This window comes from Staurois parvus, unplaced genomic scaffold, assembly GCF_062004578.1.
Source record: "Staurois parvus isolate SC_StPar_1 unplaced genomic scaffold, SC_StPar_1.0 ptg000282l, whole genome shotgun sequence".
NCBI lineage: Eukaryota > Metazoa > Chordata > Amphibia > Anura > Ranidae > Staurois > Staurois parvus.
The window spans coordinates 1,272,732-1,293,093 of NW_028318078.1; the positions used below are offsets into that span (position 1 = coordinate 1,272,732).

Genomic DNA, 20,362 nt, shown 5'->3' on the forward strand with positions numbered 1-20,362 from the left:
GTGTCTTATTTTGCTGGGATCAATTGTTGCTGAGAAGGATCTACTTTTGAGGGAGAGGTCTTCTGTTGCTGGCTGCTGGAGGGTCTATAAATGCTGGCTGCTTGGAGGTCTGTTGTTGCTGCATGGGATCTAATGTGGCTGGGGTGGTATTTTGTTGTGGGAGTCCATTGTTGCGGGGGGGGGGGGTCTAAAAGGAGTGATCCTGAAAGGTGACTAGGAGTAAAACCAAGAAACGGTGCTCAGAGGTGCATAGGGGGCAGAGACAAGGGATGAGTTAGAGGTGGGTGTTCCTGCACCTATTCTCTGAGAAAAAGAAGCCCTGTTGGTTACGCTGGACTGGTAAGATTGTATTTAAGGTATCATTCAACAGGCCACTTTTCTCACTACTTCTGGTCCAATTGATGTCATATTTAAAATTGTAAAGTTAAATGTGCAACAACATGTTTAGAATGTTGAGTCATAAAAAGTGAAATAAAAAAAGATGGCCTGTGTAAATGTTAAATGCACTCATTCACCTGCAGCAAAATGTATGGTAAAAAAGTATCATGCGTTTTGGTGCAGCACAATTTTTAAAGGTTTTACATCTATTTGTATAAAATTTTGTTTTCCCTTTGTTTATTATACTACAGACAAAACATTTTTGTTGTGCACCGCTAAAGTGTTCAGGTTTGGTGTAAAGAACATACACTGTTTGCATGCTTTCATGACGTCTGACCCATTCAAGTATTTTGATCACACCTCATACTTGCCAATCTTAATTATTGATACTTGACATGCTGACCTGCACTTTCTTCCCATTCCTCCTTTTCTTGGTTATCCCAGCTACTCACCCCACCCTTTCCCTTTCCACCCATGGATCCTTGATGTTTGAAATGTTATCTCTACACACACACACACTATATATATATATATATAATTTTTTTTTGTACATTTTAAAGAAATACATAAATACTAAAAGGTACTTTTATATCTTTGCTTGGAGCTTTCCTTAATTCACTGCTTTGGTAAATGCAGCTGCTGCAGTATTATGTTAATAATGCAGATCCTTGTTCATTAGTATCTAGTATAGATTCTGTTTTCTGTTGGTCGGAAAGTATTGTAGACTCCCAGTCATTGATCCGTGGTGATCAGTGTAGACCTTAGAGAGCCTATCAGATTGAGCTGGAGAATTAGTTCATTTTGTTTTCCTGCTGTGATTTCTGATTGCCTGCAGAGCTTCAAATTAGAAATGGAAATTGAATGCAATTATCCTTACAAAATGGAGTATTAGTCCAGGTTCACATGATATCCTGTAGTCCCTACATTTCAAGGGAACAAGAAAATATATAAAAAATGCAGGTGAAGACACCTAGAAGATCCTATGGCACAGAACTAACAATGCCAGTGTTAAAGTGGATCTAAACACAATCATTAAACTCTCACATAAGCCATTTTAAAAGTGGTTTTCAACTTTTTAAATCTTCAGCATGTATTAAAAGAATATCCAGGGATCCTGCCAGGAAGGTTCTTTTTCAGGCTGTTGTTTTTTAAACAGAACAAGCTGTCTTGCAGATGTGGCAGTTGGAGGGATGAGACAAACCATTTACCACTGGCAGGGGTGCTTACAATTATCAGCTTTTATTTATTTATATTAAACCTTAATCCCAAAAGGAACAAAACTGTTGCTGTAACTGCTTAAGTGTTAGCTGGAGTATAGCTTCAATTTGCTTGTGTATCTTATTCTTCGGGTCCTTCTAACATTCCCCTCTCCCTAGATTGACAATTGGACTGTTGGCTCTGCCCCTGTGCTCCTTCATCCAGAGTGGGGGCACTCTAATACTGAAGGTGTGTTAGTGGCCAGATCACCAGGTGAAAACAGAGAAAAAAAGCCTAAAAAAAGAAAAATAAAAGCAACCAACACATCTACTGATAGGTAAGCTACAATATATTACATCGTTGGTTTTGGGTTTAATGCTGCATTAAAGTGTTACTAAACCCACAACAGTAAAATCAGTCTGTATATGCAGTAAAGCATGCTTGTTATACTCATTGTGGAACCTAAGGGGATAATCCTCTGCATCGTATAAAAAGGATGTTTGATCTGGTCTATTCTGATCCTCCCATTCTTCTACTGTCCCCAATCCATCTGCTGATAGAACAAAGCCTTGGGGGCAAGCTGCACATGCTTAGTTTGGTGTGTATTGCAAGAATGTTTTTTTTTTCTTTGGAGATTGCATGTGATCAGCACAGGACCCCAGAGGGTCAGGGGTTATGCCACCTCATAGGACAATAAGGACAACTCCTCTTACAAGCTTTAACAAGTGCTCTGCTTGACACTGATAGAAGTCACAAGACTGCTCTAACTGCTGATAACATAAGGTATTTAACAGTTTATATTTACTAAAATAATTGCATTTCCATGTTCTGTCTACCACGGGAGACCAGATATAGTGAATGTAGTGTCATGGGTTTAGTAACACTTTAAGTGACCTGTGGGGATGGGAATGTCCTGGCCTGAAACGCATAAAAAAAAATATGGGTACAAGTTTGGAATTTGGCTACAGAACAATTTGGAGAGTGCCCAAGCTCATCTCTAGTTGTCACCCTCATGTAGCCTGTGACTACTTGCACTTCAGTGGGATGAGAAGACGTTGCAGTGGAGGATGTCAGCATTGTCATTAATGATTCACAAGTCTGCATCTTGTCAATCAACACCTGGCCACACATAGTCCTGCTCACTGCTTTCTGGACTGACAGCACTATCTCTGTTGTTGAAAACTCCCACTGTGAGCTGCAGTGTCTGGGAGGGGGAAGAGTGTGAGACACAAATCAAGAGAGATCTGGCTCAAAAGGAATTAAAGGAAGATTTATTTATTTTTTTTGCAAGCATTGTGCATCATGTAGGTTTTGGATTTTGAACCAGTTTAGACTGTCATACAGAAACTGGCAAAATATGCGCTATTAGTAAATTCACAGAAATTTTTCTCCAGGGAAAGAAAAAAATACTCCCTTGCAGTAGGGCTGCCCCTGCACTGCCTGGATTATATGATTATTTATTTCATGACATCATTGACACTTGCCCCAGACACAATGATGAGGACTGGGAACCAGCCTCCATGTAACACAAAGTATATTCTTTCAAAAACCCTGGAAACACATTTGCTTTTCAGCGCTAATCAGTAGCTCTGCATCTCAGTGACAAGTGTCTATATTCTCAATCCTCACTGATGACAGCATAACATGCAGAGGAAAAAAACAGGGAAGGAAAGTAATTAGTCACGTATTTGTCAATGTTCAAAGGGAAGCCAGTCTGCTATAAGGAACATCCACCCACTTCTAGAACATGCATCAGCTGCTAAGTAATGACACATCTAGGGTTGTAATAGAAGACACAACACCTCCAATGGTTAAGGAGCTGTGTGCACTAAGGCCCAGTTCACATCTAGCGATTTGGGATCAGGGGCAGAATCACTACAATTCTGCCCGCAACCCCAAATTACTTGGTGATTGCTGCTTGGTGCGTTTGGGTGCGTTTATACTTTAATGGCATCCCAAAAGCGATGTGATTCTGCCGCGATTGTCACACATCGGGATTGCATGGGAATCCGCACCTTTCAATATCACATGAAGCTTGTCACCAGAAAAAGAGCAGGAGCTTTTCAGGCAATAAACATGCATTGGACAGCCCATTCACTTGAATGTCCTATGCGACGTGCAAAATCCCGTGACAATCACCTGTGAAAATCACGTATATTCATGGCTGTGAATGCAGTCTAAGAAGCAAATAAAACCAATGGCACTTGGGGATGAGCCAGGAGACTTTTATGTATCTCTTCATATCCACTGAGCTCTTGTGACTTTTGGAAAATTACTCTCATGTATGAAGACCACAGTGATATAACACAAACAGGCACATTTCTAATAAAATGGGCTGTCTGTCTCTGGCTGTATTGCCCACCAAAACCAGATTCTCCCTTTTATCCTTCCATAATAAAAAGAGAATCTGCTCATCATGGGGTAAAAGAATCTGTAAACAGATCTTGCCTTGGATGCCTTTATAAATGAGACCCTATGTGCCTGTATTGCCCCTTCTCCCTACGGACTGGAGAGCTGTAGCTCTGATTGGCAGGAGGTGTATCAGACCTCTGCAGACAGACCACTTCTTCCTTTGTTGCAGCATGCTGGCAAGAAACAGGCTTTTCTTTACTAAGGCTGTGGCTTCTTTCTCCCCCCAAAAAATGTAAGACTTTTTTAATGCACCTAGAATGTATTTAGTTAATTAAAGCCACGCTTTCTTTTTTTTTTATTGTGGCTAGAAAGGCATTAGAATTTTTGGGCCTCTGAGTCCCATTAAGGAACTGCAATGGCCAAATAGTAAATTGCCAGTGCACATTGCTTAACAATGACAGCAACAATAACAGCCTAGACAATTTGCTGATCCAGCAACATAATGAGTAGGCGGTTGTATGCTGCTCCTGTCTGTCCTGCTACCCTAGGTCACGGCCTATGTTGGCTATGCAGAAATCCAGCCCAGACAGTTCTCTGTCAAAGGTTCAGCTTTATGAAAAGTCAAAAAATGTACAGAATTTAGCAAGTTAATTTCATGACTATTTTTCAAGGCTGCAACAACTGGGGAAAAAAGCATAGATATCAAATGAAACTTTCTGTACAGCAAACCCATCACTTTGCCTTATATTATTAGGGTTGTCTTTAAAGAGTACCAGTTAGAGTAGCCATTCTCAACCAGGGTTTCTTGAGCTGTGGCTGACTGACATTCCATTTGATGGTGTCTGCATAGTTCTGGAGCCAACACCACTTGGCAGAGCCAGCTGCATGAACCCATTGATCTTTTTAGTGGTCTGTAAGGACGGCATTCTGATTACCATTTAAAGAGGGTCATTCTACCCAATCAAGGTAAGGGACATTTTTCCCACTGACTTCCAAATGAACTGGTTTAGTTAAAGTGTTACTAAACCCACAACAGTAAAATCAGTCTGTATATGCAGTAAAGTATGCTTGTTATACTCACTGTGGAACCTAAGGGGTTAATCCTCTGCATTGTGTAAAAAGGCTGTTTGATCCTGACTTCTCTGCCCCGCCTCTTGTTCAAATGTCCACACTGATAAGACAGACTGAATCCGTAGCCCTTCTGCACATGCTCAGTGTAGTGTGTATTGCTAGAGAGGTTTTTTTTTTTTTCTTGGGAGTGCGCATGTGATTAGCACAGGGCCAATCAGCACTGTCCAGACAGACGTTAGGGGTTCTACATCCTCCTAGAGAAAAAAAACTCCTCCTACAAGCTTTAACCAGTGCTCTGTTAAACACTGCTAGAAGTCACAAGACTGCTCTAACTGATGATGAAAAAAGGTATTCAGCAGTTTATATTTACTAAAATAATTGCACTTCCATGTTGTGTACTGTGGGAGACCAGATCTAGTGAATGCAGGGTCTTGGGTTTAGTAACACTTTAAGGTTCCCCAAATACCGAAAACTAAACCCGCAAGCCCGAAAGGAGGACCGAGTGAAGATGGAAGCGCCTACAATGGTGACAGTGCTCCTCTGGAGGGCTTAGTTTTCAGGTAAGTCGTAATGTGATAATATGCGATTGCTACTAGCACATTATGATATAAACTGGCCGGTGGCCCTTTTTTTGTTTTGTTTTTAGTGCGGTTTACTACTGCTTTAAAAGAGAGAATGATTATTTTTGTTTGTCAAAACTGTGGTCAGATTAAAAAATAGATTACACAACTGAAAAAACGTAGACATTTTGGACACTATGAATGCAATTTCATCAATGCTAGCTTGTGTAATTTCAACAAACCATTATCAATGGGCAGCCTAACCTAAACTATAAGTAACGGCAAAACTTTTTTTAGCTTACAATAGAGTGGACAGGGATTAGAAGTTTTTTTTGTTGTCTGTGCCCCCGTTAAGGAGATTCACCCTCTCTATGTGTCTGGTTTACAATTATCATTGAAAGTGAAAGTAAAAGAAAATCCCAACTTTTGGGTTGTCCCCAGAAAAATAATAAGAGGGGAAAACGTAATGGGGACACTAGTTCTGGTGGCCTGGGGGTCTCCAAATAATTTCCTTACTTTGCAGGGATTTCCTCTTATTTCCTCTTTGGCTATGGGACAGGAAGTGAAAGGAAATCTCAGTATTGGGACACAGATGGCGAAAAAAAATTTGACAGCAGTTACAACCCTTCCTATCCAAAATGAAAAAAAAGTTTTGCCTACAGTTATACTTTAATCACCTGTTAAGTTTTTTCATATGTGCTCTATACTTTAACCGCTTCCCGACCACCCTATAGCAGAAATACTGCTACAGGGCGGCATGGGTATACGAAATCACATATATATGTGTGATTTTTCATTTCCGGTTAGGGGGCACGCGCCATTTCCGACGATCACCAACGGGGAGGTGGACTGTTTTGTTTACTAACAGTTCTCCTCCCTATCAGCTCGGGTACACTGCTCTGGATGGCAGTGCACAGCTATCCAGAGCAGTGTGCTTACAGTGACCACATGCCTGATGAAGGGGTCCTGTGAGACTCCGAAATGTTGCCTTGCTGTAACTATTTGATCGTTCATTAAAACATTTGGACCCATATTGGTGATCCTCGGTATGCTGGTGACATTCTAACTTGCTGAGTCTGTTTGGTTCCAGCTGCAGCACCCACTTATACACACAGCCATTTTTAACACAGGAACGTGTGCATTTGGATTGTACACTTGCGTTACTAGGAGGGCACCTGAAGGTGGGGGTCATCTGTCATTACCTGGTGGGGAAGGGGTTCATCTGTCATTACCTGGTGGGGGGAGGGGGTCATCTGTCATTACCTGTTAAGGGGAGGGAGGAGGGGTCATCTATACTGTACCTGGTGGAGGCGGAAGGTTAATCTGTCATTACCTGGTGGGGGTCATCTGTCATTACCTGGTGGGGGGGATATGTGTCATTACCAGGAGGGGAAGTCATCTGACTTTAGTGGAGGAGGGGGTCATCTATGATTAGCTAAAGTGGGGGGGCTCTTGGAGGAGGGGTCATCTGTCAATACCAAGAGGAGGCAGAAGGGCATGTGTTATTACCAGGAAGGGGGGTGTTACTTTTACCCAAAATCCTGCACCTCCATATCACTGCAGCTTGGCCATGAGAGAGGTAACTGGGTGCGGTTTAAAAACATAAAAGAAAGGGTTTTTTTTTTGTTTTGTTTTTTTAAAGGTGTGATATCTGCAGTGGTACACTCTCTGATTATCCCCCACTGAGCCCAGTACAGTACCCCCCTTACGCCCCTGCTCAGCAATGCACGTGCACACAAGGTAGGCCACACTGAGCTGCTGGGTGAAAGCAATTGGCTTGTATGTGGATTTGGAAGTCAGAGGGCATGCAGAGTTTCCTCTTTTACATACAAACCTACCACTTTCACCCAACAGCTTAGAGTGTGGCCTGCCTGCCCCCACCTTGTGTGCACATGCAGATGGTAGCAGGACAGAGAGAGACAGCCACCATACAGCTATGGCGTGAGGTGGGAGCATCTTGGTGTGGTGGAAGGTTGTGTGTTTCTATTGAGACACACAGTGTAGGAAGACACAACTCTAGTCCCTGCATGTATGCATGGCTTCTTTACCTTGCAGTCAGGGGCGGACTGACCATTTGGAGACTCAGGCACTGCCCAAGGGCCCAGGGTCAGTAGGGGGCCCCATGAGATGCCCCTGGTACCTTTTTCATAGGCTTTTTTGAGTTTGGGCAAGGACACAGGGGCCCCATGATCCCCTATTGCCCGGGGGCCCCATGAGTTGTCAGTCCACCCCTGCTTGCAGCATACTATGGAGCCACCCTGAAACCAGAAATCTGCAGCAGTCAAGGCACCAGCTTGAAGTGGAACTTCACTCTCTTAATTAACGTTGACTATTTTTCATCCTTATGCTGCTGACATTAGTAAATAAATAGGAAAGAATATCATAATTACTTGTTTTGTTGGGGTTTTGTTTTTCATTTCTTCAGTTACTTCCTGGTTTCCAGGCCTAGGCAAATGATGTCATACAGCTCAGGAGATTTCAGGAGGGGAGAAGGGGTTTTCTCAGCTAAGCAGACCATTCTGTCTGCATGCCTGAGCTAAGTGCAGAGGAATTCCAGGAAGCAAATGCTACATTAATCATCTGCCCTTGCCTAATATGGCAATGGCCAGAAATGCTAGGGGGTTTCTCGTCAAAATAAAACATGGAGACATGGGTGGATAAATGAGTTTGCTTTATATAATAAAAATAAATTAAATAGCGTGTTTGGTTTGTGGTGCGTAGATGCAGTGTAACTGCTCTGTGCAAAACCCATTGCACAGAGTAGCCCCACTCCTCCTCTTCTGGAGTCCCCCACTGTTGCTCCTGGCCCCTCCTTTTCTCTGACTGCACCCATAGCAAGCCACTTGCAATCCCGAGCCAGGCTGTGTGCATCTATTGACACACACAGTGCAGCTCAGCCCCGCCCCACTTAAAGTATTTGATTGACAGCAGCTACTAAGCTTCCTATGAGAAAAGGGAAGAGAAGAGCAGTGCTACTGCAAACTTGCACATCATTTGATCGAGATCAGGCAAGTATTTCAGAGGGGGTAGGGAGGAGCTGACATTAAAAGTTTTTTTTTCACCTTACTGCATTCTTTGCAGTAAGTTAAAAAAGAAAACTTTTCACCTTTACAACCACTTTAAGATGGTCACAAGAACTTTGAGAGCTGAAGAAGTTTATGCCTTTATTTCCGGGAAAAAGAAAATATTCAACTAAGTCTGAGTATCAAACATAAGTAGCACTCTCTTTCTTGTTACTGGATGCTAAAAAGTGGAAGTAGTAAGTAATAAAACCACCCACTGGTGTACGGAAGAAGGAAGTTAAACTGAGAGAACTTTCACCAATCTATTTTAATAAACAGAAAATAACTAAACAGTGTATATACAGTATCTCCCAGACGTGAGTACACCCCTCACATTTTTGTAAATATTTTATTATATCTTTTCATGTGACAACACTGAAGAAATGACACTTTGCTACAATGTGACCTAGTGAGTGTACAGCTTGTATAACAGTGTAAATTTTCTGTCCCCTCAAAATAACTCAACACACAGCCAGGGGCGGACTGACCATTTGAGCACTCGAGCACTGCCCGAGGGCCCGGGGTCAGTAGGGGGCTCCATGAGATGCCCCTGGTACCTTTCACTGGCTTTTTCATAGGCTTTTTTGGGTGTGGGTAAGGACACAAGGGCCCCATGATCCCCTATTGCCCTGGGGCCCCCATGAGTTGTCAGTCCGCCCCTGCATACAGCCATTAATGTCTAAACTGCTGGCAAAAAAAATGAGTACACCCCTAAGTGTGTTAAATTTGGTTTTATCATTCTCACTCTATCATACTGGTCACTGGAAGTTCAACATGGCACCTCATGGCAAATATCTCTCTGAGGATCTGAAAAAAAAAAAAGAACTGTTGCTCTACATAAAGATGGCCTAGGCTATAGGAAGATTGCCAAGAGCCTGAAACTGAGCTGCAGCACGGTAGCCAAGAGCATACAGTGGTTTAACAGGACAGGTTCCACTCAGAACAGGCCTTGCCATGGTCGACCAAAGAAGTTGAGTGCATGCACTCAGCGTCATATCCAGAGGTTGTCTTTGGTAAATAGACATGAGTGCTGCCAGCATTGCTGCAGGGGTTGAAGGGGTGGGGGGGTCAGCCTGTCAGTGCTCAGACCACAAGCCGCACACTGCATCAAATTGTTCTGCATGGCTGTCGTCCCAGAAGGAAGCCTCTTCTAAAGATGATGCACAAGAAAGCCTGCAAACAGTTTGTTGAAGACAAGCACTAAGGACATGGATTACTGGAACCATGTCCTGTGGTCTGATGAGATCTGGATAAACTTATTTGGGATATGGGAGTGTAATGGTCTTGGGCTACATGAGTGCTGCCAGCACTGGGGAGCTACAGTTCATTGAGGGAACCATGAATGCCAACATGTACTGTGACATATTGAAGCAGAGCATGATCCCCTCCCTTCGGAGACTGGGCTGCAGGGCAGTATTCCAACATGATAAAAACCCCAAACACACCTCCAAGACGACCACTGCTTTGCTAAAGAAACTGAGGGTAAAGGTGATGCACTGGCCAAGCATGTCTCCAGACCTAAACCCTATTGAGCATCTGTGAGGCATCTTCAAACGGAAGGTGGAGGAGAGCAAGGTCTCTAACATCCACCAGTTCCGTGATGTTATCATGGAGGAGTGGAAGAGGACTCCAGTGGCAACCTGTGAAGCTCTGGTGAACTCCATGCCCAGGAGGGTTAAGGCAGTGCTGGAAAATAATGGTGGCCACACAAAATATTGAAAATTTGAGCCCAATTTGGACATTTTCCCTTAGGTGTGTACTCACTTTTGTTGCCAGCGGTTTAGACATTAATGGCTGTGTGTTGAGTTATTTTGATGGGACAGCAAATTTACATGTTATACAAGCTGTACACTCACTACTGTACATTGTAGTAAAGTGTCATTTCTTCAGTGTTGTCACATGAAAAGATAGAATAAAATATTTACAAAAATGTGAGGGGTGTACTCACGTCTGTGAGATACTGTATAATTATATACAATATACAAAAACTGATCAAATTTTTCCACACAAATTACAATATAATACAGAATGCATTTCAAGTAGAAATCCCATTCGTTCCTAAAGTATATGGTTGGTTCTCACATATGCAGATTAGTACAGTTTGTAAAAATAGAACAAGTTGCATTTTTGTTCATTTAAAGTGATTGTAAAGGGAGAAGGTGTTTTACCTTACTGCAGTCTGTGCAGTAAGTTAAAAGAAAACCTTCTGCATGCTTCTACCCCCTACCGGCCCCCCTTAAATACTCACTTAAGCCGGATCTCGATCCAGCCATGTTTACGAGGTTCTTTTGGGTCTTACTCCTCATTGGCTCAGATACAGCAGTGGGAGCCAATGGCTCTGACAATCAGAGCCAGTGAGGAGGGAGGGGGCGGAGCTAAGCCTCATTCTGTATGTCTTATGGACACACAGAGCAAGGCTCAGGAGCGAGCACACACCAGTGCTCCCAGAACTTGCTATTTGGGTACTGTGCAGGAGGGAGGGGGAGTGTGTGGAGGCAGGACTGCCGTTGGGGGACCCAAGAAGAGGAGGATCAGGGATGTTCTATGCACAGCCGTTGCACAGAGCAGGTAAGTATGACATGATTGCTATTTTAATAGAAGAAAACAAAGCCTTACAATTACTTTAAGTGTGTTATTCAGGCCAATTGAAATGACTACTAAAAGCATGAAATACCTGTCATGCAGTTTGAGTGCATTTAAAGTATATTATCATCATCATCCAGGATTTTTATAGCATTACCAGTTTGTGCAGTGCTTTACAATGTAAAGGGAAGCAGTAGAGTTAGGTTAAGAGGTTAGGTTGCTCATAGGGGGCTTACAATCTAAAGCCAAAACATTTTTTTTTTACTTCTGTTTGCAGTAGGAAAGAGTTAGAACCTTTTTCATGGGTTTTATTGCTGCTTCTGTTGCGTCCCAGCTACTGTATAACCAGAACAAGTAGTGAGGGTAAATCTTAAAATGGAGACACCTGTAAGAAAGACAGCTGTCTAAGGGCTCGTTCACACTTGACTGTTTTACCAACTCTTGCCAAATGCCCCTATAGCGTTTGGCAAGCGTTGGTCCGGCGTTTGCAGAGCGTTTTTTAACGCTCGGCAAACGCTCCACAAACACCGCATGCGCAGTTCAACGGCGGTTGCTAGGCGTTTGCCGAGCGTTAAAAACACTGTACAAAGGCCTATAATGAAGTTTGAATGGTGTTACTGCTCCGCAAACGCCCCGCAACTGCACTGCAAATGCCGGCCAGGCGTTTGCGGAGCGGCACTATAGACTAGAATAGGAGGCTTCAACGCCTCCTGACTCGACCAGAGGCGTCCGTTTTGCCGCGACGCTCCCGTTAGAACAGCACCATGTGCTGCAATGTGCAGAAATGTCCGAGGCGTTTGGAAAGCGGTAAAAGCGCTTCCCAAACGCCTTTCTGCCGCCTGCACACAACGCTAGTGTGAACCTAGCCTAAGGCAGTTTGCGTTTGACCAGTTTCTGCATTGCGTTTTGCACCTTTTTTGCACCTGTGTTTTTGCCACGTTTTTGATGCTTTTTTTTTATATTATTTTTCTTGTTGCAGGCAGATTTGAAACGCAAAACGCATAAAAAATGCAGCAAACACACGGCAAAAACGCACTACATGCTTTTCTGCAGCGTTTCCATTGAAGTCTATAGAAGCAAACACGCACCTTTTTTTGCTTTAAAAAAAGTCCCTGCCCTTTCCAAAAAATTAACCGGGGGAAAACGCGGAGATGGGATTGGGTCCCATAGGAAATCATATTAAGTGGACTGTAGTGCGTTTCTGCAAAATGCTGCAGAAAATGCTCAGATGTGAACCTAGGGTTAGGCATCATTTACAATTGTGTTTGGGAAGCAATAACGTGCATCTGAGCGGCATTTTTACTGCCCCCAACCCATTTATGCAGCAAAGGCAGCAGTAAATAAATGATCCCAGCTGTCATGTTTAACTGAATGAGGACACCCTGCAACTACCCATGGGCTGTGTGTGACACACAAAGTTGCATCTCCCTAGTGCAGGGTTCATGGGATTAAAGCAAGCAGTGAGGAGGCAATGCTTCCTCTCCATCTGTCCAATGCTCTCTGAGAGCAATGCCAGGGTAACTAGCCCCAAGAGGGGATACCTTTATTTCGGAGAAGTTTTTACTCACTTCCTATAGTGTGACTAGACCAGGAAGTCAAGGTAAATCTCCCCAAAGACATCCAAAGAGCAAAAAAAAAAAAAAACTTTAAAAAAAAAGTATCTGTTTCATTCAAATCCCTATTCTAAACATTTCTCTCTTACGTTGCATAACTATTGAATAATAAAATGTGTTTAACGGGGACAGGAATGTGCATTAAAGCATGCAAGAACATGCATTAAATGCAAGTGTTACTGCATGTATATACAGTACCTCACAGAAGTGAGTACACCCCTCACATTTTTGTAAATATGTTATATCTTTTCATGTGACAACACTGAAGAAATGACACTTTGCTACAATGTAAAGTAGTGAGTGTACAGCTTGTATAACAGTGTAAATTTGAAGTCCCCTCAAAATAACTCAACACACAGCCATTAATGTCTACACCGCTGGCAACAAAAGTGAGTACACCCCTAAATGAAAATGTCCAAATTGGGTCCAATTAGCCATTCTTGCTCCCTGGTGTCATGTAAGTGTTACAAGGTCTCAGGTGTGAATGGGGAGCAGGTGTGTTGAATTTGGTATTATCTCTCTCACACTCTCATACTGGTCACTGGAAGTTCAACATGGCACCTCATGGCAAAGAACTCTCTGAGGATCTGAAAAAAAGAATTGTTGGTCTACATAAAGATGGTCTAGGCTAGGCTATAAGAAGATTGCCAAGACCCTGAAACTGAGCTGCAGCACGGTGGTCAAGACCATAGAGTGGTTTAACAGGACAGGTTCCACTCAGAACAAGCCTCGAAATGGTTGACCAAAGAAGATGAGTGCACGTGTTTAGCGTCATATCCAGTGATTGTCTTTGGGAAGTAGACGTATGAGTGCTGCCAGCATTGCTGCAGAGGTTGAAGGGGTGGGGGGGTCAACCTGTCAGATCGCCTAATGAGGAGAAAAGCAATCTACAAACTCTTTGAACTGTAGAAAAGGCTACTGTTACTGTAATCTTACGAGATTACAGCAAGAGTTCAGTCAAACACACAGTTTACGAAGCAGCGGTAAATTATCGCTGCTTCGTTTGTGGTCTCCCCGATTCTCCACCTCTGGGCTGGAGAATCTGGAGGGAGAATTTTCACACAGATCGCCAGTGAAGGGTTGACATTGCTCCTTCATAAACTGTCCATCAGTGACAGTTTCTCTGTGTGCAGAGATGATCAGCGGAGAACATGTACTCCGCTGATCATCTCTGTTTCCTAAACCACTATTGATTTGAGATCAACAACAATCCTCAGGATCACCGCTGATCTCAGTTTCATAAAAGGACACCAGAATAAAATATTTACAAAAATGTGGGGGGGTACTCACTTCTGTGAGATACTGTGTGTGTGTATGTATATATATATATATATATATATATATATATATAAAAGGGTTCCTAGAACATCAGTGCATACTCAGGTAAATATATTTCAAAACCCTCACTCTAAAAGAAAAAAACTCTCCTGATAAAATAAACGCATTTTGTAAAAAGGAACCCACTTTCTTTACAAAAACGGTAAAGCCATCGCCACAATTTAGGATTTCTGATCTGTCGCTTTCCACCTATGGTGCTATACTGTAAAAGGTTGGACTGGTTGTTGGGACAAAGACCTGATTGCCTGACAACCAGATACAAGATATCTTCTGTCTGTGCCTGACATGCCTTTGGGGTTGTGGAATTGAGTTTGCACTTACTTGTGTGTCCATATGTCCTACTAATTCCTCTGCTCTGTAATGCACTCTACAAAGCAGTCAAGCGTCAGTTCTGTTCGGACTGCACTGAACATGGCCAGATGGTAACGGGGCTGGGGCAGCGTCATACCACTATTTTAAATTACCCTTATGCTAGGTTCACACCTACAAGTGCGAGTGAGCTTGTGAGAAATTCCATACATCGCAAGTAAGGCAGCCTATCCATTTCAATAGGCTGCCCTGCATGTGAGAAACACAGAAAATAATTCCCTGATCCTTTTTTCTTTAAATTGCACCACATCATGAGGTTTGGCACGCACATTAGCAGATGCATTGAGGTGTCATTAACTATTAATGGCACAGCCATGCATCTGCTAATGGGCAGAACATTCCTGTGCATGTCATTGTTCAATTTACATTCGCTCTTGACATAAAGCAGTGTGAACCTAGACTTACATTTAGGCACCTTGCAATATCCAAAAGGAGACCATACACTTGTAATGCTCTCTAGTGCAGATAGGTTTTTTGTGTATAGTCAGAGGCTTGCTAGAAGCCTGGGTGTGAGACAGTAAGGTTACTTCAGGTTAGAGCTGGAGGGCTCTACAGGTCAGTCCTCTGGTACCTCCCCCTGCTTTAAAGACTTTTAGAAGCCAATGGGGGGGGGGTGAGGAAGGGTTAATCTGCATATTTATGGGAGTCTTGCCAATCCCAGACAAAAGGTCTGGCAGTGTGGGAGATCAGCCCATAAATATGACAGATTTGCCTGGCCAGCAAGGGGACTTGGGTGAAAGATGGAGTGAGGAAGTGCTGCTGATGTGGAGCATGGGAGGGGGACTTGGGGAAGGGGGGTTTAACCTACAGGCTGGGAGCTAGGAAGAGGGACCTCCACTGTTCTACAGACTACAGGAAAGGATAGCCTGTCACCAGTGGAAGAAGACAGCCCAGCGTAAGGCCTGAAAACAGTTTCAACTTTAAAACTACAGGAGCAGGAAAGTGTGAGTACTTCTACACCCCTTGGGCCTACAAAGGAGACAGAAGTCAGGAGCCATACCCAACTAGTTTGGTACAGCATTCTTTATGTGTCTCAGAATCCCTTGTTCTGGGATACTTTTCATGACATCCAGGTGGATGAGGAGATTTTCATCTGGGGTCTGAAGAGGTTCATTTAAGGCGGGGGACAGCAACCAGTAGATCTTGGCCAGGTGACTGGTAGATCTCGGTCTAGGCTTGCTGACCCGCCATCCCAGAGCATCAAACAGAGTGCAATGCAGAGGGAATACTTGTAAAGTTGGAGCTGTAGTAGGGAGCAAGAGCTGCATAAGTTGATGTCTCCTCTGTAGTGCCGGCTCCTATGCCCTGTCATGGTTGGTGGGTGTAGCACCAGCCAAGCATGACCCATTCAAGTGAATGAAACCGCTCTGCAATTGCCTTGCAACCTTGTGCCGTACAGCAAAAGAGGGGGTTAAACAGACCGAGGTGTGTTGCTTTCTCACCACAAGCTTTAAGCCCTTGGACCCCGCAGAAGCATGCAGTTGCAGGGCACTTGCAGAGTGGCCCCATTTACTTGAATGGGTCTCGGTTGACAGGTGGCAGCACCCACCAAAAGCAACAGGGGATGTAATTTCTGCTGCGTCATGTGTACATCTTTGGTTGCTGCCTCAGCAGGGGGGTAAAAACCGTGATTCAACTGCAAGGTTTTACCACCCCCCCCCCCCCCAACTTTGCATGTGAACAAGCCCTTAGGGTGCCACTGCCGATTACAACTCAAGGCTCATTCATAGGTGCAGTAGGCACTGCTGCTCCTCTGAAAAGCGCTCAGTGCATTTGACAGGTGGTGAGGAGGTGATATGCTGCCTCCTCATCACCTGATTTAAACCCATGAGTGCCATGCAAGGCACACACTTTACTACGGCAATTAGAGGTTTAAACCAGGTGTGAGGAGGTGACACTGTCCTGGAAATCTTTGACTTCTCCCATGTTGTTCAGATAGATCTCCATCTTTTTAAGGTTGCCTATCCCTGATTCACGGGAACCGAGTGCTCCTAGTAAGGACTGTATGCTGATCCACCAAGAGACAAAAACCAGCCTAAGAGGAGTAGAATGTCCAGGAATAAATGTTTCTGTTTTTTTCACACAAGTAGTTCGTCCTCCAAAGTTGTTTCAGTTCCATTGGGCATCCCATATACCCCATCCAAGTTGTTTAACCCCTAATAAAATAACAAAACTAATCTCATGGACTGTTTACTGACTTTGGCTGCAAGAGTGGAAAATGCAGGTTGCCTGGCTGTGCAGGAAAATAGGGGGACCCAAAGCCAGTGGCTCTCATGAGGGTAGCAATTACACACTTACAAGGATGGTCAAAAGTAAATGCACTGCCTGATCATCCAATGATACTCCAGCCATGGGCGCAGTCACAAGTATTCAGTTTAGATGATTAGGTGGAAAGAAAGAGGAGGAAGAGGAGAGTCATGGTACTAGCTTACGCTGCCAGCACCATTCATCAGAAAGGGAAACAAGTGCAGCCATCACATGTGGGTCCCATAAATATGAGTGTCATCTGAGAGTCATCTGTGTAGCTTCAGGCCATCTTTATACTCTGTAGACCCTCTAGGTTTGTTTTCTGCTATCTTGGTTTTCTAATCTTGTTCAGTTTGAGCAATCAAGCAATTGCCTGTTAAAAGCAGGGATTTGATTATGTACCGCAGCCAGATTAGCCATTGCACCATTAACTTTGCAAAATGTTTTTTAGGCAGGCTTGCTGAACAGCATTATTGCAAGCTGTCACGGTGAATAAACTGACCATGACAGGTATTCTTAAAAGGTAGGCCAACCCAAAACTGATATTTCAGCTCTTGGAGAAGTCAATAGGCTGAATCATCCAAAAGTTTCCTTTAGGCTACGTTCACACCATGCAGGTGCGACAGAGTGTGCATTTCCGCACATCGCATGTAGGGCAATCCATTTATTTCAATGGAGAAGCATGCAAACGTAGTCCTTGACTCTTTTGTAAAATTGTGCTGCACCAAAATGCATGATGCTGTTAACAGATGCATGGAGGTGGCATTCAGAGTTAATGGCACAGCCGCACATCTGTTAAAGGGCAACCACTGTGACAGTGTTACCAGCCCTCCCCAACACACTGCAGTTATTAACCACTTGCCCTCCAGAGGATTTACCCCCCTTCCTGACCAGGCCATTTTTTTGCGATATGGTGCTGCGTTATTTTAACTGACAATTGTGCGGTCATGCAATGCTGCACACAAATTAAATTTATGTCCTTTTTTGCCACAAATAGAGCTTTCTTTTGGTGATATTTGATCACCTGTGTGTTTTTTATTTTTTGTGCTATAAACAAAAAAGACCAACATTTAAAAAAAAACAAACAAACATTATTTTTGACTTTTTGCTATTAAACATGTCCAGTAAAAAAAAATTTTTAAAATCAAATTTTGTCATAAATTTAGGCCAAAATGTATTCTGTCTTTGCTAAAAAAAAAGATCCCAATACATGTAAATTAAGTGGTTTATGTGAAAGTTATAGCGTCTACAAATGGCGGTATATATACTGGAATCTTTTTTTTTTTACTAGCAATGGCAGCTATCAGCGACTTATAGCGACTGTGGCGGGCATTCTGACACTGGGGGAGATTGACTTGGTGTCACTGACATTCCCTGTGACACCAATACAGTGATCAGTGCTAATAAAAAGCACTGACACTGTACTAATGCCACTGGGCAGGAAGGGGTTAACTTCTGGGGCAATCAAAGGGTTAACTGTGCTATGCAGAGCCATACAAAGCAGTGTGCAGGAGCTGACAGGGGAGAGATCTGTATTTTTTACATACAGGTCTCTCCTCCATCGGTAATATTCGGAGATCGCCGGGTGACGGTGGGGAATCAACAGCTGGGACCTGGTGATTGACAGCCAAGGTTGCGAATGGCAGCGTGGGTAGGGTGCGCACACCCCCTACCCAGAACTGCAAAATAACGTATATATACGTGATTTTGTGAACCCGTGCCGCCCTGTAGCAGTATTTCTGCTATAGGGTGGCGCAGAAGTGGTTTTTAAAGGGACTCTGTCATGAGGGAAGTATGAGGGTTATCATTGCAGGTCCCCTTTAAAAATGCTAGTTGCCTGGTTGATTTAAATCTCTGACCCTGAATAAACGTGCTATAAATGTGAAATCTTCTTTATCTATACTTGTTCCAGACCAGCTACTTAGACAGCACCGAAGACAAAGCAGCAAAGTGACACCAGAGAACTAGCATTTAGGAGGATGTAGTTAGCCTGCACAATCCTCTCATGACATTGTCCCTTTAAAAAGCCAAACAGTAGGTGTCTCACTCCCTCTGCTGTAGTCTGTGTAACATGGGGTGAATAAATGAAGGCTCCTTCAGGGTCTCTCACTTGCTGGTAAGAGATTTTGCAGCATTCTGGAAATCAATGGCTTAGGCCTCATTCACACAAGCATACTTATTCATACACCCATGTAAAGTGGACCATCTTAGCCCACACAAATATACAGGTGTTTCATGCATTCACATGCAGACAGTCCCGATCAAGCACGGCTGTCAAATCAGGACCAATGTCTGTGTCCCTGTAGCTGCTGTGTCCCAATATACATGACACCCACCTAATATTCAGTAGTAGTAGTAGTCTCTGTTTTGCTGCTAAAACAGCCCTGACTGTCGATGAATGGCCTCCACTAAACCTCTGAAGGTACGCTGTGGTATCTGGCACCAAGCTGTCAATAGCAGATCCTTTCAGAGATGTAAGATGATCCTGTAAGTTGTGAGATGGGGCCTCCACAGGTCAGACTTATTTTTCCAGCACATTGTACAGATGCTCGATTGGATTGAGATTTGGAGAATTTGGAGGCCATGTTGTGTTCCTCAAACCATTCTTGAGCCATTTTTTCAGTGTGGCAGGGTATATTATCCTTTTGAAAGAGGCCACTGCCATCAGGGACGACCATTTCCATGAAGGGGTGTACTTGGTCAGCAACAATGTTTAGGTAGGTTGTACATGTCAAGTATTATATGTTGATAGAAAAAAAGGAGAGAGGCGCCTTCTCATTTCTCTCCACATATTATGCTCATAGAGTTGGCTTCCTCTGGGATGACTGCCACCTAAGCGGTTACACAGCTATGTATTTTATTGGACTTACGGACTTTCTGTACATTTGTTCTATATACCCACTGAATACGAGACACTAGTGCGCTGAGAGTTTTTCATATTGTTGTACATGTCAAGTCACATCCACATGAATGGCAGGACCCGAGGTTTCCCAGTAGAACACTGCCCAAAGCATCACACAGCCTCCTGCAGAACGAAATAAAAACGAGAAGCGCACCAACCTTGCGTATTACCTCAGTAACCAAAATTTATTAATTATAAAAATATACTCACAAACAGCGAATAAAATCAGGCATGTAAGTCCTCAAAGGGACTTGAAGTCAGTGCGAATCCCATCAAGGGGATGGATATTCAGTACAGCTGACGCGTTTCGAAGGGTTTCCCTTCTTCATCTGAGCTCTGATGAAGAAGGGACACCCTTCGAAACGCGTCAGCTGTACTGAATATCCATCCTCTTGATCCCCTTTGAGGACTTACATGCCTGATTTTATTCGCTGTTTGTGAGTATATTTTTATAATTAATAAATTTTGGTTACTGAGGTAATGCGCAAGGTTGGTGCGCTTCTCGTTTTCATTTTGTTCTACAGTATTGGTCGGGCTTCCCCAGCCTTGTTTGGAGCCGCACAACCCTACAGCATTGGTGGTCGATTTTTCCAGGTCTGGTTCCATCCATTCACCACCCGCCTGGGTCCTAGAGTGCAGGAGAATTTGTTTTTGAATCACACAGCCTCCACCAGCTTGCCTTCTTCCCAT

The 20,362-nt window shown here is 43.5% G+C and overlaps 1 protein-coding gene across 2 annotated transcripts in view; it reads right to left on the reverse strand.

Annotated features, from left to right (window-relative positions):
- Nucleotides 1-20,362, reverse strand: part of FGD3 (FYVE, RhoGEF and PH domain containing 3) — a 348,985-nt gene that overhangs the window by 158,074 nt on the left and 170,549 nt on the right. The window lies entirely within an intron of this gene.